The sequence below is a fragment of the Hipposideros armiger genome, unplaced genomic scaffold (genome assembly GCF_001890085.2).
Source record: "Hipposideros armiger isolate ML-2016 unplaced genomic scaffold, ASM189008v1 scaffold_168, whole genome shotgun sequence".
NCBI classification, from domain to species: domain Eukaryota; kingdom Metazoa; phylum Chordata; class Mammalia; order Chiroptera; family Hipposideridae; genus Hipposideros; species Hipposideros armiger.
The window spans coordinates 104,020-114,785 of NW_017731518.1; the positions used below are offsets into that span (position 1 = coordinate 104,020).

The following is a 10,766-nucleotide window of genomic DNA, read 5'->3' on the forward strand; positions in this document are numbered from 1 at the left end:
TGTTCCTTTCCAGCCACAGAAGAATCTCTGGCGAGTTGGTTCTCTGTATGATACACCACGACTGTGTTTCCTCATCTATAACATAAAGGTAACAGAGCCTTCTGCACAGGGTTATGTGAGGGTGTAAATTAGTTAATTCCTGGGGCATAGTAAGCACTACATATGCTTTGGCTATTATTACAACTCCTTCGGATGCTCTGGGTTCTCACAGAACCATTTCTTCAAGCTAATATTTACCTTTAGGCACATTCTCTGTCTCACAAAAATTCTATAGGTACTGCTACCTCCACTTTCCAAACGTGAAAAACAGGGCGTTGAGAATGTAAGTAACTCTTAAAGTCAGCCACTGCTAATTATTTGGGGGCTGGGATTCGAACCCATGATTTTAAATTCTCTATTATGGTGTGTGAAGTCCTGCGTGGATTCCCTGGACTCACGTCTCCCTTCACAATAGAGCGGAACTAAGGGTTGGTTCTGCGAGCACGGAGAGGCGGGGATGTGGGTAATTCGTAACAGTTAATATGCTCCCCACAAGCCAACTGCCTGGACTGACAGCAGACCCTAAGGCCCTCCCCTTATGGGAGGTGTCTTGCGCCCTCGGCAGAGTGGGCGCTCAGTACTATGCGGAATACAAGAATCACCCCCGGCCCAGCAGCCCGACGCCTGCCCCCATCCCCACCCTCACCCCCACGGCAGCTGGCACGCCGGAGCCCTGCGGTCACCCCCAGGGCTCCCCTCGGCGGTACCGGGCCTAGGCAGGGAGCCGTTCCCCCCTCCACCTCCTCCCGGCTGCTCCCCGCGGCCCGCCGCACGTGCNTCCTCATCTGAATTCTCAGAGCCATAGGACCACACGATTCAGCAATTAATTATATCTCAATGTTTTCTTTGGGTTTTTCATATATCCCCTGAACTGCAACCTCCTAAAAGGCTGGCATTCAACAAAGAGCAAGTTAATATGGAGTCAGTTTGACTTTATAGTTAAGTACACCCGGCGGTGAGGCAGACACGTTATTAACAGAATCCCAGTTCCATCTCTTACTATCTGAATTACCTTCAGCATGTGAATTAAGTAGTTGTTGTTTTACCTGTTCAACATCTGTTCCCCTTTCTTCTGATAAAATAACCTCTTTCTTTTAAGCTCTGCCACTCTTAGTCACTCATGTCCCTCACCCCAGGTATGCCTACATGCCCACAACCTCGGCCCCCGTGATTTGGTTCAGGTGACATATACAGTGACACTGTGATCTAGTCAGGCCAATAAGAGATCAGGCTGGGACTCTGTTTGAACTGTTGAGAAAGAGAGACTTCTGAGTGAGCGTGTAACTGAGCAAGCTGCTGTACGAAAGGCTGGAGCTTCTGAAAACCTGGCCAACTTGCCACAGGTGGGGAAAGAGCCTGCTCTGGATTAAACCAGCACCCAGGAAAGCAGAGCTCAGAGATGCAGAGCAAACTCCTGATGACACTGAGCACCTGGATGCAAATGTACCCAAAATCACCAGGGATTTTTCCCTAATAAACAGGACCCGATATAATTAATTATTATTATGATTACTTATTATTATTATTATTGTTATTATTTTAATTAAGGCAACCTGAGCTTGGTTTCAGTCACTTACAACCACAGGAGTCCTAACTGAAATATTTAATTTGACCACTTGAAACCTCAGTTTACTCATCTGCGAGACGGGTGATAATTGCCAGGTACTATGCTAACTACAGGGGAGTCAGCAAACAAGGGTAACACTTTCTCTCCCAAAAGAGGCCCAGCACGTAATTAGCTCAAAACTTGTCACTGATACATCTAAACAAGTAACTAAACTATCCAGAGTATGGAAAAAAAAAATGGTGGTAAAAGTCAAGAAATGGCTTTTAATTGTAAAATAGGGCTGCTCGAAGGATTAAATGAAGTTGCAGATATACAAAGCTCCACACAGTGGCTGGCACATACTAAATAATGAATAAATGTGACCTCTCATGCCCCTTCAGATAGAAAGAGAAATTAATTTTAAAAGTAAATTCTGTGTCTGCAGATTTAAATCTATTACCTTAAATGGAGGATGAGACCAGGTTTTGTTCTGCTTTGGTTTTTAACTAATGGATCATGTGGAGCAAAACAAGGACCTGTATGTGTGGCATAAACCATGATTCTGAGAATCCAAATATTTCTGTGGTTCTCTGGAAAGAGTACATGCTAAAAACCCTTGAAGCTAGGCCAGCTGTAGTTCTTCTAAACAGAATTAAACAAAATCCAGCATACGACAACATAAAATTCAAAATGTCCAGCATCCAATAAAAATTATGAAATATACAAATAAGCAGGAAAATATAATACATACAGAATAGAAAAAAATCAATAAAAATAGATCCAGAAATGGCACAGATGACAGAATCTGCAATACGAATATTAAAACAGNCTAGGTGAATGCTCCATCCATCCCCCACCCCAGGTGTCCCTGTCGGGTCCAAGGAGGCGGGGTCCCCCCGTCTCAATCCAGCCGCCGCCGCCGCGCCCCGAGGCAGGTGGTAATGGAGGGGAAGTCTCGGCTTTGGCCGGGGCCCCGGGTTCGGGCGCATCCCAGGTACTGGAGGGAGGTGGGGCGGGACCCGGGCTCGGGACCCCGTGGCCGGGGCGCGGGGAGGGGGGAACTGGGGGAGCGGCGAGCGGCCGCGCGGCAGGGCCCGCCCAGGCTGCCGTGCCCCCTCCCGGCCCGCGGGCGACGCGCCAGCCGGGCCTGCCTCGCCTGCCCCACCTCGGGCGGGAGGGCAGGTCGGCTCTGGGCGCCCGCAGCGGAGCCGGGCACCTGGGCGAGATAGCGGGTGGCGGCGGAGTGATGGCTGGAAGGTGAGCACGAACGGAGAGGGATGCGAGGCAGGCTCGGGCACACCCCGGATCCGCTGCTTTAGGGGTTGGCAGTCGCTCTGAGTCACCGTGTTCCTTCATTCCTTTCATTACACATGGGAAGTACACCTCAGTAAGAAGCCTGACATGTTCATGAAAGAGATTCCATACATATGTATTAGATATATTACATTTACATGTGTACTACAGATGTATGTAATCTTGCTATAATCGAACAATTAAAAATGGATATGTTTTACGTACTATAGAACGCTTCCTTTTAAAGTCTGGCTTGTCGTATATTCACAGAGTTTTGCAGTTATCGCCACTATCCAAAGCATTTCCATCACCCCAAAATGAAACTCTCTTCCCATTAGTAGTTACTCCTAATTCCCCCTTTGCCCCACCCTTTGGCAACCACTAATTTGCCTTCTGTCTCTGGATTTCCCAATTCTGGAAATTTCATAGAAATGAAATTGTATAATGTGTTTTTTTGGGGGAAGTGGCTTCTTAAACATAGCATCATATTTTCAAGGTTCATCTGTGTTGTATCATGTATCAGTACTTTATTCTTTTTTATGGCTGGATAATTTTCCATTGTATTAATGTACCCCAGCAGCACACTTCGCTTATCCATTCCCCAGTTGATGGACATTAAGGATGTTTCCACTTTTTGGCCATTGAGTAATGCTACGATGAACATTTGTGTATATTTTTATGTGAGCATATGCTTTCATTACTCTTGGGTATACACAAATATGTTTAACTTTTGAGGAGCTGCCAAACTTTTCCAAGGTAGCGGCACCATTTTACGTTCTCACCAAACAGTGTATGAGGGCTCCAGTTTCTCCGCGTCCTCAGCAACCCTTGTTATTGTCTATTGGCTAATTTTTATTATAGCCGTCCTAGTGGGTCTGAGGTGGTATTGATTTGCATTTCCCTAATGACTAATCATGTTGAACATCTTTTTATGTGCTTATTGGCCACTCATATATCTTTTCTGGAACAATGTCTATTCAGATCTTTGGCCCATATTTTAATTGGGTTATTTGTCTTTTTGTTGTTGAATTACAATGTTCATGTGTAGACAAAAAGTCTAGGTTTGGGGGCTCGCACTGACTAAAATAGACAACCTGATATCAAGCAACATAATGCTTCTACTAGGGAAAGTTAAGTAAGTACCACCAAGTCTTCCAGAATACCCTGTCAATTCTTGGGCATCTTACTGCCCCTTTCCCTTTTCTGGTATTTTGAGAAAAGCCACAAAAGGTGTGTTCACGACTAGAGTCAAAAGAGACCACACACAGTTGGCGTTTTGATATATTCTATAGAAAAACGTCCCAGTCATCACTTTAATTTCAAATAATTTATTTTGGTGGCTAGCTAAACAAACTAATACAACTTAGCAAACACCAATTACTCAATTAAAATTTCATATGCTTCTCAGGCAAAGTGGAAGGTCTTGTTTTCCTAAGTTGTGTAGGCGTTTTTACAATTATATTTATATGTGGGTGGCAAATAAATATTTTTGATGGCGCTGAAGAGCCACTTTCAGCTGAATGAATGCTTCTTCCGTGGTTAATTTCGGAGTGCACACAAATCCAGCATTAGCTTCAGGTGTTTCGTAGCAAAAACTACTGAAAAAGACATGACACTTGCCTCCCAGGAATTCAAGCCCATTTTTCTATTACTCTAATATGACTGTTCAAAAGTATACTACCGAATAACAGAAAATAAAATTTTCCTGAGTTATAGAAAATAAAGAGTTCCAAGTGGAAATAATGGACAAGTAACTCATTAAAAGTGTGTGAAGAGCAGTCTAGTGCTGCTACCAAATTATCAGACAATGGAAACATTCTTTAACCCTTTTATGCATCATCCACTTCATTAATAGAATGAGGCTAATCATTTGAATATATAACCTGAGTATGTATTTTTATTATAGCTCACGGAATGGTTATTAAACATATTGAAACTATAACCTATCCAACCTAATACTGATTGTTACTGACTTACCCAATGGATATATAAATTTCCTGTAGCTACAAATGCTTTCTCAAGTTGGCCTTCTCGGCACCCTGGAATTTTTAGTGTCACTTATTGAGAAGGACTGAAAGTCAGGGGCAGTGAAAAGTGGGAACAACTTTGGGACGTGCTCTCTGGAACATGCTGGTCAGAACAGACCTGCCTCCTTTATGGTAGACTTCTAGGCACTCCTCATCTTCTCTCTGAAATTACTGTAGTTAGATTACTATAGCTTTAAAATAAAAATTTTAAAAATATTTAGTAGGGTTTAAAGGTCAGGGCCATCAGTCAGATATTCTTTCTTAATGTGAATGGACTTAAATCAGATTGCATTCCTCCTAATCAGCTGCGTTGAGGAAATGAGAGTTTTGACTAGAGAGGGGCTAGGAGAGGTAACTATGGGATCATGGAACATTTCGAAGGTTTGGGCAAAACTTGCTCTATTTCTAAAAGTGTGGTGTTGAAACTGGAGATCTTTGGACAGCCTCAGGGGTCTGGAAGGTGAGAAAAACAAAGCACGAATCAGAAAGGGCAAGCTGTGTTTTAGAAAGACAGATTCAACTTATATAGACATTTTTGCTCAAGAAAAACTCTAAATAGAAAAAGTGGAAGAAACCTTGATTTCATTTTTCTTCCCTTTTGCACCCCCCCCCACGGCTCCGCCCTGCCTAGTCAGTCTTCTCCTAGGACCCAGAAGTTGACTGGGATTACTACTGTTTATGTTGAAGGTTTTCAGTGTGCTAATTACACCCCTTCTCTCTCCAGATTCTGGTCAAAGTGAGATCAGATTCAAGAAGCCAGCTGAGGGTTAAAATATAGTTGTTATTTCTGATAAAGCTGGATTGGAGAATTTAGCATAGACATGTGCTTTCTCTAGTCCTTCTTAATTCACCTGCCCAGATGAAACTAGCACCTACAAAACTGCAAGTCTCTCTCCCTCTGGGAGGAGAAAGCCCTTCCTCAGCGTTATCTCATCAGGAGTTGGAATAGAAAGGAAAACTTTCTCACCTTGAAGGCGTGCAAATCCAACAGAGCCAGGGGAAGCTCAGGGATGGGCTTATCTGGAATATTGACCTTTATCCCCATTTTAGCCACTAGATAAGTCACTTTCCTGAGGAGGAACCACTGATGGGATGGCGAGAAAGAGGCGTGTCCCTTCAGTCCTGAGTTCTGTTGTTGCAGAGAGGGGAATCAGCAGCCATCTTCTTAAAAGCTAAGCGTATTGGTGAGTAATAGCGCTTTATAAGCTAGCTTAGGACCTTAATCATCTTTTGTATAATTGCAACTGAGAAGATGTTTTTCTTGGAAATCACTTAACAGTTTTTAAGTGGATGATCATTTCATTGTGTGGTTAAATATATAGATTATTCAAGTCCATTTCCTCATTTTACTCCTCAAATGTTTGTCAAGTGTCTAATATGTCATAGGCACTAGGCTAGACCCTCGGTATTCATCAGTGAACAAGAATGGGTCCTTTCTCTCATGGAGTTAATAGCCTAGAAAGGCAACCAGTACAAGTACAGTTACAATAAAGCATAGTAAATGTTAGAAAGCATGGAATACTTGGGGCTGAAACAGGGCCTGGTTGGTATCCCCACAGTAGAGGCCTCTCCATGTCTCTGGCCTCACCTTTACTTGACCTACCTGTAGCTTAACAATTGATCATCCCCCTGTGGTTTAAGCATGGACTGTCCCCTGCCCCACCCAGTTCCCTGTTTTAGAAAATTACCTGAAACTTATGATTAATACCCTTAGGCTTATTGGTCACAATCTCAGTGGTCTACCAGGCTAATCCCACCATTGTTCCTGGGTTGCTGACTCCACTATAGAATCACGTGGCCAGAGGGAAGGCTCCATGCAGAGCCCTGGAACCATCACGTAGCCTCTGGAGGAACGCCCAGATTTTCCCTTAAAAACCCCAAGCCAGTCTGAGAATGTTAAGGCAGTCTTTGGAGGTGTTAACCCACTGCCTTCTCAGACCACCAGTGCTCTGATAACAAACACTTATTCTATGGCCCAAATCCTGTGTCCGTTTATTTGCTGAGTGACGCAGGCAGCTCGAGCCCCCGGACTCCTTTGGCCTCTGGTTTCAGGACTACAGAGGTAGAAGATGAAGTAGCCAGGTAAAAGGGAAGAGTGAGGGTGAGCCAGAGTGTTTCAGGCAAAAAGGACATGTAGAAAGGCCAAAAAGTGTGCAAGTGTAGTATACCAAAGTATTATAGTATTTTTCAAGCTTCAGGCACCTAGGAACCTACCAGTAGATGGTAAAATCAATTTAGTGGATTGTGACCTGTATGTTTTAAAAAAGAAGTAAAATAGAAAATAAGAATGTGTCACACATAGATAATTATTAGATTGTGATGTATAAGTTAGATAACCCCTACATCAGAGGAACCCAGAAATCCAGTATGAGAACAAGTGAAGGTGTTGAGCAGGTGGGGAGATTATGCAGGATTTGGTTAACCGTATTAAAGACTTTGGATTTACCTTAGAGGAGATGAGAAGGCACTGAAAAGTTTTAATCAGTGCCTGATTAGATTTATATTTTCTAAGATCCCTTTGTGTGCCTAGTCCTTAGAATATAAACTTCAAATTCCTTGGTGCAGTATTACAAGTATTCCAAAATTGGTTCCAGTATCTTTTTCTAAAGAAACATTCCACTATTTTTGTACTGGACCTTTCCATTTCATAGATTCCTTGTTTTCCTAAGTGGCTTTGCACTAAGACTGAAACATCTATAAGAGCAGGTCTTGCATCTTGTCTCATTCATGTTGAATCTATGGCGTTTAGCATAGTGCCTGGGACCCAGTAGGGACTAGGCGAATCTTTGTTGATGGAGTGTAAATACCCTTAATATGAAAACTCTTACACAGTAGGAGAAATGACCTTGATGTTTCTAGTAATACTTGCTTTTGGAAAAAGAAAAAGGTTGGTTTGTTTTCCCAGAAAATTTTTTTTCCTAGTTGGAATCATGTGACAGAACCACATTCCATTGTTTAAAAAAATAATTTAACAAAAGATAGTCTTATGTTGTATTAAAATAGTAGTAGAGGTAAGAAAAACAACATCAAACTTTCTGATTTGGAGGTTTCTCCCAAGGAGTACAGAGCAATAACAAATTTGTCACAGGAGGAGGCACTCCAGCAGTCATTTATATTTTGTTTGAACAGAGAGGCAGGCATTCTCTGAGTGCTTATTAAAAGGTATTTTTATAAAGATGGCTGGGGACAAAGGAAATAAATTAAAATGTATCACTCATATGAGATTAATGGAGAGGCAACAGAAAATAGATTTTGATCTTAGAGGAAGTAAAAATAGAACATCTGTATACCCCAAGAACTTACAAATAAGAATTTAATTATGTCAGTTTGTTGCCAGAGAATGATTGTACAGTCACAATACTGTGACTTCACAGAATTAGATTGTGAAACCCAACTGTGAAGGAAAAATTCTTTCAGGGATGGTTTTGATAAGTGGCAAGAGAAGTTATGAAACATTCATGAAAGGTAGAGCAATTTCAAGCTCTGAATCAGATTTCTTTTTAATGTACTTTTGAGATGTGGAAACTTTGCTAATTAGTTTGTAAATTAGATTTTATGTATCTTAAACATGAATGCTAGAATCAAAATTTGCTAATATAGCATGGCTTTTAAAACTCATTGAATTTTGTATTTTTATGTTCTGCAGAAGCCCTATTTTAAGCCATGCATCGCAGAACTTAAATGGAAACCAGTATAAATTTATCCTAAGGAAATAATTCTAGATATGGGAAAGTATTATGCAAAAAGATGTTCATTTTCACTGCAATATAATTTAGTCAAGAAAATGCCCTGCTATAGGGAAATGCTTCATTAAAATGGGGCAATCCACTTGAAGAAATTTAACCATGGAAAATGCTTTTTTAGAGCAATGATATCTTATTTATTACTATTTAAATTAAAAAGTAAAATTGCTCAATATAAACAAAAGTTCAAATAATATAAAATACGCAGAGTTTTAAAAAGTGAAAATGGTATTTCAAGTTCTTTTTGACCCAACCAATTCTAGGCCAACCCAGTTCTCTAGAGGTCAGTGCTCTGAGCACTTACTTTGGTATCTGTCCTTCCAGGCTTCTTTCTAACCCAGTGGTTTTCATACTGTGCGCCAAGGAGGGGTTTGTTTCAGAGTCTTCTCAAGTGAGGTAATGTGGGAACCGAGTGGGTGGGAACCTGCACTGCTTTGCTTTTCCCTGCTTTGTATGTTGGGATTTCACATAAGATTTCATTTAAACAAAGAATTCCTCTGCATTAAAACTAAATGTTGAAAAACAGTTGACTTGATTTAGAAAAAGAAGTCAGGAATTCCAGATCTTCCCCAGTTGACGGTTTTGCTGCTTGGTCACGAGAATCTGCTCAGACCTGTCTCTTCATTGCCCAGCAGTTTTCTGCCTGGTCACCATGCACCGTGTTAGAATACCCATCCCTTTCTCCCCCGCCCCATCTCTCTAAATCTTACTTGCTCTGTAAAGTTCAGCCCATCGTTTTGTTTATTCCTCCTTTTACAATGTGTTTAGTGAACACCTATACCTTGAATAATATTAAGTGGTGACGCTGCAGAATTTTGTATCAAAGCACGTAGACAAGTAAAGGGGTGACTTTCATGTAAAAAAGTGCAGCAATGTATTATAAAGGAAGAACATTTGGGGTGCAGGTACTAAAGATATACATGGCTTCTTCTATGCTATCTTATAAAAAGGGCATTTTATAATACAGTGACATTTCTGGGTCTTCGTTAATTATTTGTTCATTTATTGATTGATTAATAGAAGATAATACAGAACGTGTACCTGTGAGTCAGGGATGAGACCGGGAAGGAGCTGTTTTCGCTCTTGAGCAATCAGCTATGTTAAAAAATAACTTGAATCCAATTTACTGGATTCAGTGCGGGGCATGAGTAGAGTTGGGAGGGGGCACTGGAAGGACCCGGGTTCTGTAATCTGTGTCCCCCATGACCACGTACACTGATGTACAGGGATCACAGCACAAGAGAAGGCCTGTTGTGTCTTCCTTATCATTAGCGGGTTAGTATCATTAGCGGGTTAGTCAGACAGTCGTGAATTCAAGTCCTGTGTCTGTCTTACTAACTTTATAACTTGGGCATATTACTTACCTTCTCTGAGACTCAAGTTTCCTAAATTTACTGTAATGTGTGAGCAGGTCTATCTCCAAGGGTTTTTAAAAAAGGATTATATGAGATAAGTACATATAAATGATGTCTATTCTTTTTGCTTTAAGTGGTATTGATGTTCTCTAAAATGGGTGATTGTGCTCCTTTGGGTTTAAGTTTTTATGTATTTTGGAGGATTTATGGATTTGGAGGATTTATGGAGTCTTCTAGTTCTTTGAAGAAGTGTTTTTTTTGTTTTTTGTTTTTTTTTAGTCTGAGAGTGGTGTTTTGATAAGCTATTTATATTTCTGGTAGGGTAAGTATAAACAATGTAGGAAAGTAATAGAGCCAAAGGAACATATAGTGAGGATATAAATCTTTTTCATCACTATCCAGTGTATTCTCCATGGACTTAAAGCAGACAGTTATATCCACATATGATCCAAAAAGCAAAATGAGTAGGTAGCCCCAGAGTTTAAAGCCTGGCCTGCTATTTTCTTCATTATATCTGCCACTTTTCTGTATCTTTTAGATAACAAACAATTAATAAAGAATTTTTACAGTAACAGTCTAATTCTCTTTAAAAAGAAAATAGAAAATTCTTGGATTCTAGTATTTCTAAATTATAAGGTTTCAGAATAACTCCAGGCAAACTCATGATGCATTCCACCTTTGTGGTTGGGTAGACTTGGTTCTCTGGTCCGGAATAAACCTTACGGCATGGATTAAGGTAGTCTGTTTTATTTGCTGATTGTAA

The 10,766-nt window shown here is 41.0% G+C and overlaps 1 protein-coding gene across 3 annotated transcripts in view; it reads left to right on the forward strand.

Moving 5' to 3' along the window:
* Nucleotides 1-2,487: 2,487 nt before the first annotated feature.
* The window catches only part of SLC41A2 (solute carrier family 41 member 2), a 126,161-nt gene continuing 117,882 nt past the window's right edge, over nucleotides 2,488-10,766 (forward strand). The window contains exons 1-3 of one of the 3 annotated variants that reach the window (XM_019651891.1): nucleotides 2,489-2,579; nucleotides 5,956-6,089; nucleotides 8,973-9,044. The gene's annotated coding sequence lies outside the window, so the exon portion shown is untranslated. Of the gene's footprint in view, nucleotides 2,580-5,955; nucleotides 6,090-8,972; nucleotides 9,045-10,766 lie in introns of all 3 variants that reach the window. The other 2 variants (XM_019651894.1, XM_019651893.1) reach the window with 2 other exon arrangements.